Below are 11,328 nucleotides of genomic sequence, written 5' to 3'. Positions count from 1 at the left end.
TCTGCTGGCAGAAGCGGCCGATCGGGTGATGTCACTGGAATTTGCTAATGTAAGGTATTACTTTATTCATCCTATTGAAGGAAATTATTTTTATGTAGTTGCCTTGCATGCCACTGTAATATTGAAGACCTCTCTGCTTGAACATTGGATAGAGATTGAGAGAGACTTTATCCTAGCCATAGGTTAGAGTAGCTGCACGTTGACTACCAAAGTCCATGTTATGAACTGTTGTCAATTTTTCATTGTTCTAAATTGCTAGCCTATAAAATTAGGGATTCTTTTTCTGTATGGCTTAATTCTGATGATAATTGTTAATTATTACTTAGAATCTGGGTTGATGGATATCCTCTGACTAAAATTCAGTGTATTGTATGTGACAATCCAAAATTGGGCTTGAATCAAAATGGGTAATGCAAGTTTACAGGAACATGACAAATCGCACATCGGAATTTTGCAACCATTAACTGAAAGGTTTTGTAGAATTTCTGAACTGTCCTTTCATCCCTACTGATCTCCATAGCACAGATCTATTTATACCAAATTATGTTGAACGGTTAATTTTTTTAGTCTTTTAAATATTTATTATTTTCACCTGGAGATCTGCTTTATTGAACTTGATTAAATGAACCCCTCACTGCTTCAAAATCATCTAAATTGTTTAAATGGATATCAAAGAAGAGCCTACAGCTTCCTATCAAAATGAATTTCTGCTGGCATTTCAACATAAAATTAAAACATTTAACTTCCATGGTTACAGACAGCAAAGAAATTCCTGATTGCTGCATTAGCTGAATTAAAGAAACCTGTTTCCCTCTTGGGATGGTAACGAGCCCTGGCTGATACCTGCCCACACTGGGACAGTGCCCTTGGGCTTTTTCTGGTGTCTGTTGGCGCGGCACCTCACACCGAAGCCGTTCACGTAGCTGGAGCACTTGTCTCCTTTACCCAGGCTGTTTTTATGAATTTTGTAGGAATTTCATATCCTTGATACACCTGTCCTGCCACCCGGGTCCGCTGGGTGCGGAGTTACTGTCGCATGGGGATTGTCCTCTGTCCTGGGAAGCCAGGTGAGATGAGAGGTAGGGGGAGAGCTCTGGCTGGCTTTAGAAATGTTCGTAGCACCTTATAGAAGGTGCTTGCGGTGTCTTCCCGGGAAAAGCTTTGGTGCTTCGTGGTGCTAAGCGGAGGATGACGGAGAGTTGGCTGAAGGAGAGCTGCTGGCCTCTTACGTGGGCACAAGCGCGGACTGCGCGGAGGGAGGGATGCAGCACGGGGATGCAGCACGGGGATGCAGCAGGAGCACCAGCCCCGGGGGAAGAGGAGATGCTGGCCGGGCTGTGGCTGAAGCTGCCGGGGCAAATGGAGACAGGAGGGACAGCTGAGAAATGGTAAGAGGAATGAATAGCTTTTTACTCCTGGGTATTACGCTTCTTGTGCTGGTTTGCACCTTCCCGGGGCTGAAGACAGCTGCTGGCAGCAGGCGGGGGCCAAGCTCTGATTGTTCCCCCCGACTTTGGGGGCATCTCTAATAGCTCTCTGTGGCTCCCCAGGCTGCGACACAACTGCTGCTGGAGGGATTAGCTGGGAATTTCACTTAACAGGGATGAAGGGCTGTCTTCTGGGGCTGGCTAATTAACAGAATTCTACTCTGGTAATTAAATAGCAGTTTGTTGAACACAACTTAGTTGATGAAATCTTTAGAAAACATAACAATTAGCAGGCAAGGAATGGCAGCTTTGCCTCAAAAGCCTATCCCCAACCAGTTGCTGATATGGTTTTAACCTTTCATTCTCCAGCAAGGATGGTATTGACTCTTAATTTATTTGGTTTTGCTGCTGTCATTGGACAGCTTGTTCTCTCTCTGCTGTTGCAGCAGCTGGTTCCTCTAGGGCTTCACCTCAGCTGCAGGGGCTTGAGATGTCCCACTTGTTGCTTTTTCAGAAGACTCTCTGGTGCTACCTTCTTAAAAGCCAATGCTGGAGGATGGGAATGTTTGCCACCCTGAGAATAAATCCTTTGCCCTCCTGCTGCAGCGGCAGTGCTGGGGCTGCCGGCTCAGCCGCGTGTGCCTTTACGCAACCCGGTCGTGCCTCCTCTGCGGAGAGGAGGGTTTCCACCATGGTTACTCCATGCACAGCAGCTTCCCCATCCCCTCTGAACTCTGTGTGTTGGAGAGATCGCACGAAGGACGTGGGGTTTCCTCACCAGGCACTCGCACCATTCACATGCACTGAAAGGAGCTGCAGCTGCATATTAAGACTTCTCTCTGCTGGGCGCTCTCAGTTTGTACTGTTGTGGGGTTTTTAACTGCCTTTGCAAAGCGGTCCTGGAAATGAGAGACACACCGGCATGAATTATTTTGGTCTCTGGCTTATTTGTACCATAAATGCTTTTGGAGATGCTTGTGCAGTTTTGTTTTGGAGAGTAGTGTTGAAAAAGAGCAGGAGGGGGGAGCAGGAGCAAGTAGAGGAGAAGGTGCTTTTATGTTGTGTGATGTGCCTTAGCAATGTTACTTGATTGCTGCAGAGGAGGGCACCAAGGTGTCTTTGATTTAAAGCCATTTCATGCTACGGGCTTTGCTCAGTCTTCTGTGTGCTTTTATTTTAGCGTGGCAGGTTCAGGACAGGGTGGCACACTCTCAGTAATAATTAACTAACTTAATACTTCAGAGAGAGGAACACAAAAGCTCTGCGGGTCAGAAGGGGCTCAGTCAATGCTCTGCCTTTGCCAGTTGATGGGAATACAAAAGAAATAACTTTTTATATTCTTCCTGTGGCAGGATTGACCAGAGAGGATGAAGCTTAAGAGTTGTCTTAAAACAGAAACGTGACTGTGACAGAGGAAAGTTACTGATCCCAAGCAGCCTATATAAACCCTCTCGTCTGCACCCGCACACGGAAGGGAAGTGCTTTCAGATGGAAACTGTTCATGTCTTCAACTCTACTTCTCCCTCTCTTGTGATGATTCTCTTAGGACAATGACGGTGAGGAAATTAGATTAGACAAACAGTGGGAGATCCTGCGGCTTGCTATAAAAGCCACCTCCAATCTTTGCTACACTTTGACAGCTCTCAATTTCCTAATTTGACAAGTTAATGAAGACTGGATTATTTCCAACGCTGTATGTACCGTGCTGCCGGGGAAGGGGGGGGCTGTGCTCTGCACCGGGACTACCCACCCCAGCACCTTCCTCCCACCCAGGCTGCAGAATCCTCATCCCTGGGAGGGAGGCAGCACGTGCTGGAGCCCGAGGCCGGGAGCCGGTGTTCGCGGCTGTGACGTTAGCGCGGGGCTTTGCAAGATGCTCCCGTGCCAGGAGACAAGTGGACTTGCCACGGGTGCGTGTGTCATCTCCGAGAAGCCGTGCTGCAGCGTTTGACCTCCCGGTGTTTGGCTTGGCTGGCCGGTACGTTGTTTGCTTCCATTCTCCCCAAGGCTGTGCGCAGGCAGTGGAATGGGCTGGCTGAGCCGGCCAAGCTAAATACAGCAGGAGGCATCCCGCTCGCACCTCCCAGGCACGGCATCCCCGGTGCGTACCCGTGTGGCCCTGCGTCCAGCCTGGTGCTCCGCTCCGAGACATGGGGTGGGAGAAAGGGCTTTAAATGTGGTGGAGAAACTACCGGCTGTTGGGAAGAGTGTCAGTGGGAAGCGCAGCAGTTCTGGAGCCAGCGGTCCTGGGGTGTCTTTGCGCAGCGGCGAGGCCAGAGACGGAGTTTCAGGTCTTGCTGCTCCCTCTCCTAAGTGCTTGTTGGAAGCTCAGCGCCCACGATGTGCTCTGGCTCATGGAGAAACTGGGAGAGGAGGGTTCCTGTCGGTGCACTGAGGCTCTGTAAATAAGCAAATTGGAGCAGGCTGGAAGTGAAGAGCAAAGTAGGTATCATTTGTCATGTAAGGGGGCCTGGAGTATGTTCCAGCTTGTAATGCGTTAAAGGAGAGCAGTGTTATGAATAGGCATGGGATGAATCCCCTTCTTTTTGGATCCTGATTTGGTGTAATAAACATGCAAGACAATTTGTATAAAATAGTGAGGATTCTTTCCTAGAGAAGTCATTTAAAGCTATATTTGCACATCAGGGAAGAGTTCATAGGAACCTTTTGTAGTCACGAGTGTGCAAAAAGAAAACATCGTGGTCAGCAAGTGATGGATGGTGCGTGTAAACCTGTGCAATGCTGTGCTCTCCCTGGGCTGGTAATCGTGTTGCATGACCTCCTGTCCTACTGGGGAAGCATCCAGCCTGGCACCCCGTATCCTTGTCTTCTGCCTCCCCCCGCTGCAGCTGTCAGAGGCGTGGGGTAGATCATATGGTAAATGTGATCTAAGGTAGAACGGATTTTTCCTGAGTGTCTTTTGGTCACGAAACAGTGGTTTCGGAATAGGAAAATCCTGACCCAAATGCATTAGCGCTGCTGGCTCTTAGCAACCTTTAAAAATAATATTTGCCTTTAAAAGGAGAGGGTGACCTGCCAGGTAAAATGCGAAATGATCTCATTGTGCAGCACGGCCATGGTCTGCACAGAAAGTTTGCTGGCCTTTTCTTTTTCTTTGGGATAACTTTTGGGGGACTTTTTTGTTTTGTTTTGCTTCCAGTATTTCCCAACTAGCTTGTTAGTCACTCCCCACACCCTGCAGCAGCAGCTGCACCGCTCTTCTGGCTTTGTGTCTCAGATCCCCCACCCTCTCGCTGCGGCTGTGTGGCAGGGGATTACTGGGTGGCTCTCCCGGAGTTTCTCCCAGTGGGACACCTCTCTCTGTTTTCGGAGGCAATCAGGGTGATGTTTCTCCCCCCGGAGCCAAGCTAATGGCAAAAGATGATGTGAACACCCTCGTTGCCCTCGCCTCCAACCTTCTTGCTCCTTTTTCACTGTTTCTAGCAGCTCACAGCCTTCATCCCCCTGAGCACCCCTCTCTCCCTCATTTGCACGTTTCTGGAGTCAGCCTGAGGTCTGCAGGGAACACGGCCGCTGCTCCTCCCCTGCCTCTTGCAGCATCTTCTTCACATAAAACAAGGGAGCAACAAACCCTCTGCTGATGACCGTGCCACCCTGCCATGCTTCCAGGAAACCTCTTGGCTTTTTTTTTTTTTTTTTTTTGAGATCCAAATCCTACCAGGCCAACAATCTTGAGATGGTCAAACCCAGACCAGAAGGATGGATGCAGCCCTGGGGGCTGAGCCCTTCCTCTGCAGTGTGGAAAATACCTAGCTGGGAACCAGGAGGGCAGGGCAGGGTGCTGCACCTCTTCCTCTGTGGTTATTTTCCCTAATTGTTTTTATCAGACATAAACCCTGGGTTTTTCTGAGGAGGGACCTCTTGCTGTGGCTCTGGCGTGGAGGGCAGCAGCCCCTCGGCGGTGCTGACAGCCCATCTCCCACCCAGGCACTGGCCTTTGCAAACAGGGTCCCGAGCTGGTTGGAAACAACATCTGATTTTCCTGGGGTTTGCCTGCTAAAGCAGAATGCCCTCCAAGGCGGTGCTGCGTGCGCTGCTGCTCCAAGGAGCAGAAAGCTTCCCTCCGCCGCTTGCATCCAGACCTTAATCTTTGGGATTACGCTTCCCTCTGATCCTCCTGTGAGCACAGGATGAGCTGAAGCCTTGAAGAATAGGTCTTTTGAAAGCGTGGCTTTCCCAGCACACCTCATCAGCTTGCCGGCATACCACAAGATGGGGAGCAGCGTCTAATTTCGGTGTGTGCTCATTCTGCTTCTCCTCCTCTGCAAAGGAACAGTCCCCGGACGCCCGGACAGAGGTGCTCCCACTGTGCACCCAAGGGTGCTGGAGGGAGCAAGGGTTGCTCTTGGCGTTTGGGCTTTTACTGCTGGAAACCTCTCGAGCTGTGAGGAGGTGGGAGTGGAAGTTCAACATTTGCAAGAGGTTTACTGTTCAAAGCCTGCAATGGCTTCCAGATTTAAGTACGGGTTTTATCTTCTTTTTTACTCTGTTCTGAAATAAAGGGGCCATTAGAGATGGTCTGTAATATGGAAGACACATGTTTGTATAGTGTTACCATTTATATAGCAGCAGTCTGGACTGGAAAGCTGATCACCTTCTTAGAGAATAAATTATCTCTGCTGCTTGTGCTCTCTCCTGGAGCTTTCTTTGAAGGCTCTGAAGGTTTGGACATAGAGCTTTTGGTAATTAAAAACGTATTTAATCCCAAGGGATTTGGGGGGGTGGTGTTCTAAATCTAAAACCTTAACAGCTCAACAAGAAAATACCTGCAAAGAGTCGAAAGAAAATGGCTCTCCTGCGAAAGGCTGGCCCTAGAGCTGCCATGAGATGGCACTGCAGCATCAAGGATGGGGCGAATCTGCGCCTGGGCTGAGCTGCTTCCATCCCGCCGGGGTGGGCAGGGAAGCACCTTCCCGGTGGGGAAAAAAAATGCCAGGGAAGAGAAAGGACTTATGTAAGGATAATTCTGCTATTAGTCAGGGGGAGCTGTCATGGAGCCGTGTCTGGACTGGACTTTTCCTGCTTACACAAAGCGCATAATGCTGTAGGAATTCATGTATAAACAGTGCAAGTAAGAGGAGGGAGGCTATCTAAATTATGAACAGCAGTAAGGAAATGGATTTTTCTTTAGCTGTTGCTAGCAAATTCAGAAAGTCTTTGATTTCTGGGGGGGGTCTGAGCATAACTGCTCGTTAAAAATAGTCACGGTATAACTTTCTACTAGACTTGCGCGTTTCTCCCTTTCTTTGAGCACACAGAAAGCTTAAAACAAGCTGTAGGAACAGGGGAGAAGCTGTCACGGCTGGGCAGGTTTGCAGCCGAGGAGGGGGCTGGCCGTGCCACCCAGGCATTGCTCCTTGGGGATGGGACAGGGCGTCTTCCTGGGGCTCTGTGCTCCTGGTGGCACACGGGAAAAGCACTTTGTGTCCACACCAGAGCAAAACAGCGTCCTTGTCATAAAGTGCCACGTAACGCATCGCTAGCAAAGCTCCGTCGCATTGGTGACATCTCTGACACCATAAATGAAATGCTCTTGAAAAAACCTTTTGCCAATCGTCTTGCCCAAAGCCAGACGGAAAGCATGGGGTGGAGCATGCTACAATTTCTAATTAATTGTAATTAGAAATACTAAACGATGGAGGGGACCTCTATATACTGCAAGTGGCTTCTTCCTTCTCTTGCACTGAACTGAATAGCTGCTTTTCCCCCTCTTCTTCCCACCTAGAAACATGCTTTTTTGGTGCTCAGACAGGGCCTTGGCAGAGTCTAACTCTTGGAAAGTAAACAACAGCACATCATATGCAATTTCTGCAGTCAGAGAGTAAGAGTGGGCTGCGTCTCCACAGCTTCCCGCGGCACTGACAAGGTCAGGAGCAATTCTGGAAGAAACCGGCAAAACCCATACAGGCGAGTGGGCTGGGAGTGGTGATGCCCTTTTCCTGCCCCACGGCACGAGGAGGGTTTGGTGACTGGGGCCAGCAGTGGGATTTTTTTCCCTGCTGATGTGTTAAACCACCATCGTTAGCTGGTGGTGTTAATAACCTGCTGTGCTGCCCGGGCAGCAGCAGTGCCAGGGTGCGGGCAGTGCTGGGGGGCAGCCAGCCGTGTTGCATGAGCATTTTTTAAATTTTTTTAATGTGGTTATAACTTCAGCATCCCCGCCCCGCTGCTGCCTGCTCCGTGGTGCAGGGCAGACCCTTCCACCTCGCACGGTGTAGTGATGTGTGCCCCAAAACACCCACCGAGGGGTACCCGCACAGACCACCCCGGGGACCTGTGTTTTCATGGGCTGCTGAGAGGGAAAGGGCTTTGGTAAGGGCTAGCCCGGTACTGGGGTCAGCTTGTCAGTGGAGAAGCTATTTCATGGCTGTAACAGGTCGCAGAATTCCACCTGAGCTCAGAGACTTCGTTGCTGCGACCACTGGTTGAGGTCTGCTTTTCCCAGGCACCGTGTTATCCCTGCTCATTATGTAAAATACAACAAATAAAAGCAGCCTCTTGTACTTGACCCACATTTCTCCGAGGTCCCTTTTTCTTCCCTTTTTTTACTCCCCATTACCTGCATTTCAGTCCAGACAAGGAGCAGAGACGGGACACTTCTCCTTCCCACGCCGCTCCGAGCCCAGCCCGGCAGCCGGTGCTGCACTGGGCCCTCCAGGCACTGCTCTGATGAGCAGCCAGCTACCGCATAGGCAGGAGTGTTGGGTTGGTTTTTTTTTTTTTCCTCTCCAAACGCACAAAACTTAGTTTTTAAGGGTGTTTTTTAAATGGCACTTTGGGGAATAATTACCCTTTATGCTACCTCAAAAAAGTCCCCAGCACACTTAGCACTACCCTCAGAGGACCGTGCCTGTTAGGAAAATACGCTGGCTTAAGCATCCTGTAAGTAATACGAACTTTAACTGATGGTACTTAGTGCAAATGGGCCAACGGTCACATGGCTGAGTCTCCTAATGCCATTCAGGATATTTTTGCACCAATTGCAGCCTATTCATCAAAATAAAATGCCAATAAGGAAAGCATTACAATGCTTTCAGAGGGGAATGCGCAAAGGAAAGTAGGTGAATTCTGCCCCCAAATGGATATTCAATCTTATAACAAGTATTGTGTATTAAAAAAAGGAAGCGCCTTGGCTCCTCGCCATGCTGCGATCATAGGCTAATGCTTTATCTCCATTATCTTTCAGCTGCGCTCCTGCCTCCGTTGCATGCGGACACTGAAACGAAGTAACTCATGGCCAGCTAATCAGGATCTATTTCATTAGGTTGTCCTCTAAAAATGGTAGCCTGTGTCCAGTGCCCCGATAAGAGCAGGGCAGGTTGCTGCACGGACAGGAGCGGGGGCTGCAAGGGCTGAGGGAACACCCTGGGGCATCTGAATTTCCCTGGGAGGTTGCTTGCCTTGGATATTTTTATTTAGGGACTGTAAGGAGCAGGGTGGGAGAAGCCAAAGGTGCGTGGGGAGTACCTCCTACTTGCACAGCTGTGAGCAGCATCACCCAGCCTGGTCCTCCCTGGGACATGCTGGATCTGTGCCGTGCTCAGCCCCTCTGGTGAATGGATTAACTGAATATTTCTCCCCTCGTTTCCGTACAAGCAGCCAGCCGTGGTCCTGGCCTGGGCTTGCGGAGTTTGCTTGTGCAGTGCATCCTGAGATGTCTGGTGGGGTGACCTGAGGGTGAGGGGACCTGAGGGTGAGGGGACCCATAGCTCAGACCTGTTACAGCCAACTGCAATAGTTAAATCATTTTTAAGAGAGTGGGGGTTTTGCTGTCTACACCCTGAACTCATGTTTTCCAGCTTTTTCTCCGTGACTCCAAGGATGCAGCAGGTACCCCTCCTATTTCCACCACCCCTCCCCAAGTCTTTTTAAGGAGAAACCGAGAACCTTGGCTGTCTGGCCCCAGGACACGGTGCTCTGAAGAAGCCAGTTACCTGCAGTGAAGCCTGCGGGAGCTGGCAGCCCCGTGGTGGCAAGTCGTGGGCTTGGGATTCACCTGCAGGGAGCAATTGCCACGTGCAAGAGACCTTTGGCTTCCCAGCTGAGCTGCCTGCATCTACCTGGCAGCAGCGCTCCAGAAGTCGGCATGGGGATTTCTGGCTGCTGTGGCCATCCCATGGAGGATCTTATACCACTTGTACAAAAGCCAGGTGTTGAAGGGCCACCGAGAAGATGGGTCTGGCACGGTGGGGGGCCCGGACACCCGTAGGTGCCAATGGCTGGGAGATGTCGTGCAGCCCGTGGTTGCAGGGATGCGCGGGGGACACCAAAATCGAAGCCCACGAGGCTTTTGGATGGGAGGGCAGGAATGCAGAGAAGCTCTTCCCTGTTCCAGACCGTTTCCATCCCAGTCAGTCCCGTCCCTGCTGACACCACAGCAGGGCCCTGGCTCATCACACCCATATCGGTGTGTATGTTTTTTTTGTTTAAACCATTACAAATGTAAATGATCCTTCTCAATTACAAAAGCCTGTGCGAACTGGCATCTTTAAAGGAAACTCTGCAAGAGCTCCTGGCACAGCGCTGCTTTGACTATTTGGAAGCTTTGCTAAGTCTCCTGAAACAAAGGCAGGCGCAACCTCCTGCTCCTCCGCCGCCCTCCCTCCCGTGACGCCGAGCGCACGCCGAGAGCCCGTCGCTGCTGGAACGGCAACTGGGCGACACGAGGGGTGGCAAGGGACGGAGAAGCCACCTGCCTGGGACAACAGCAAGGGCTGCGGCAGAGCAGCACCTTATGAAACATCTTCATCGCTTCACCGCTGGAGTTTCCCTCCTGATTTTCCTGCTTTTGCCCTGCTGCGGTGGCCTACGCTGCTTCTTTTTTCCTTATTCTCCCACACAGCCTCTCTCGGGTAGCTAATTCTGCACTAAAGATGCCCCAGGGCAATGAGCTGCAGTCCTGCTGCTCCTCACCGCTCAGGCTGAACTGTCCGCGGCCGGGCGCTTGTGCCGAAAGGATGCGTGCGAGCCATTCGAACACCACATCGCCTGGCCGGATTGGACCAGATGGAAGTGAAACGAATGGTTAAATAAATGCGGTGGCCGCCTGGACACAATGTGATAGTACTTCCAAAACAATGAAACGTATTATTTCAGATTTGATATCGGCTATCAATTGAGATTGGAGGTATTGATCCAGGCTGATTGCTGGGGACAATCAGAAAGTGGATGGGTAATTGACTGTCATGTCCCTCATTGATCAGGCACCACAGTTCACAGCAGCCAACGTTATTTTCAAGTACTTTGCAGCATCTCCTCTAATAAAGAAATACAGACTTTGAGTAACAAAGTGACTTACATGTGCTGAGATTTAGAGGGTGGGTGAGGCCATTCTTAGCCAACATGTCATTGCCTTAACCAAACTGAAAGGTTGTCAGGAGGAGAATGCCAGGGCGGGAAAGTATGGATTTATGTTTGCACGGGTGTCACTGTGAGCCAGCACGGAGCTGTAGGACCATCTCACTCCTTGCTGCTCGGCTGCAGCAGATATTAAAGGAGGACCTCTGAGACAACGAAGGCACTGCACATGGGCCACGTGCCAGGAGAGTGTGACCTCCTCTCTCTAGGTTGTTTAAAATGTTAAAGCAACAAATATTTTATACTGTGTGTTCCACCAGGGCTCACTAGCAGCTGATCCAGAAAAACTGTCCTGGGAGAGGAGCAAATTGGGAAACATCCCAAGTTGCTGCAATCAAATCCACAAAAAGCTCATATAAAATTTTTACATATAATCAGAAGGATGGAAAAATTACCTTATTCCCTGCTGTGCACTTCAGATTAATATAGCCAAACATTATTCAATCCTAATACTTAGGGTGACCATGAAACATCTTCCTGTACTTACTAGGAACAGGCAGATAAAAGGCTTTTCTCTTAGAGG

Source organism: Aquila chrysaetos, chromosome 20, assembly GCF_900496995.4.
Source record: "Aquila chrysaetos chrysaetos chromosome 20, bAquChr1.4, whole genome shotgun sequence".
Lineage (NCBI taxonomy): Eukaryota > Metazoa > Chordata > Aves > Accipitriformes > Accipitridae > Aquila > Aquila chrysaetos.
This window is presented reverse-complemented; position numbering follows the sequence as displayed.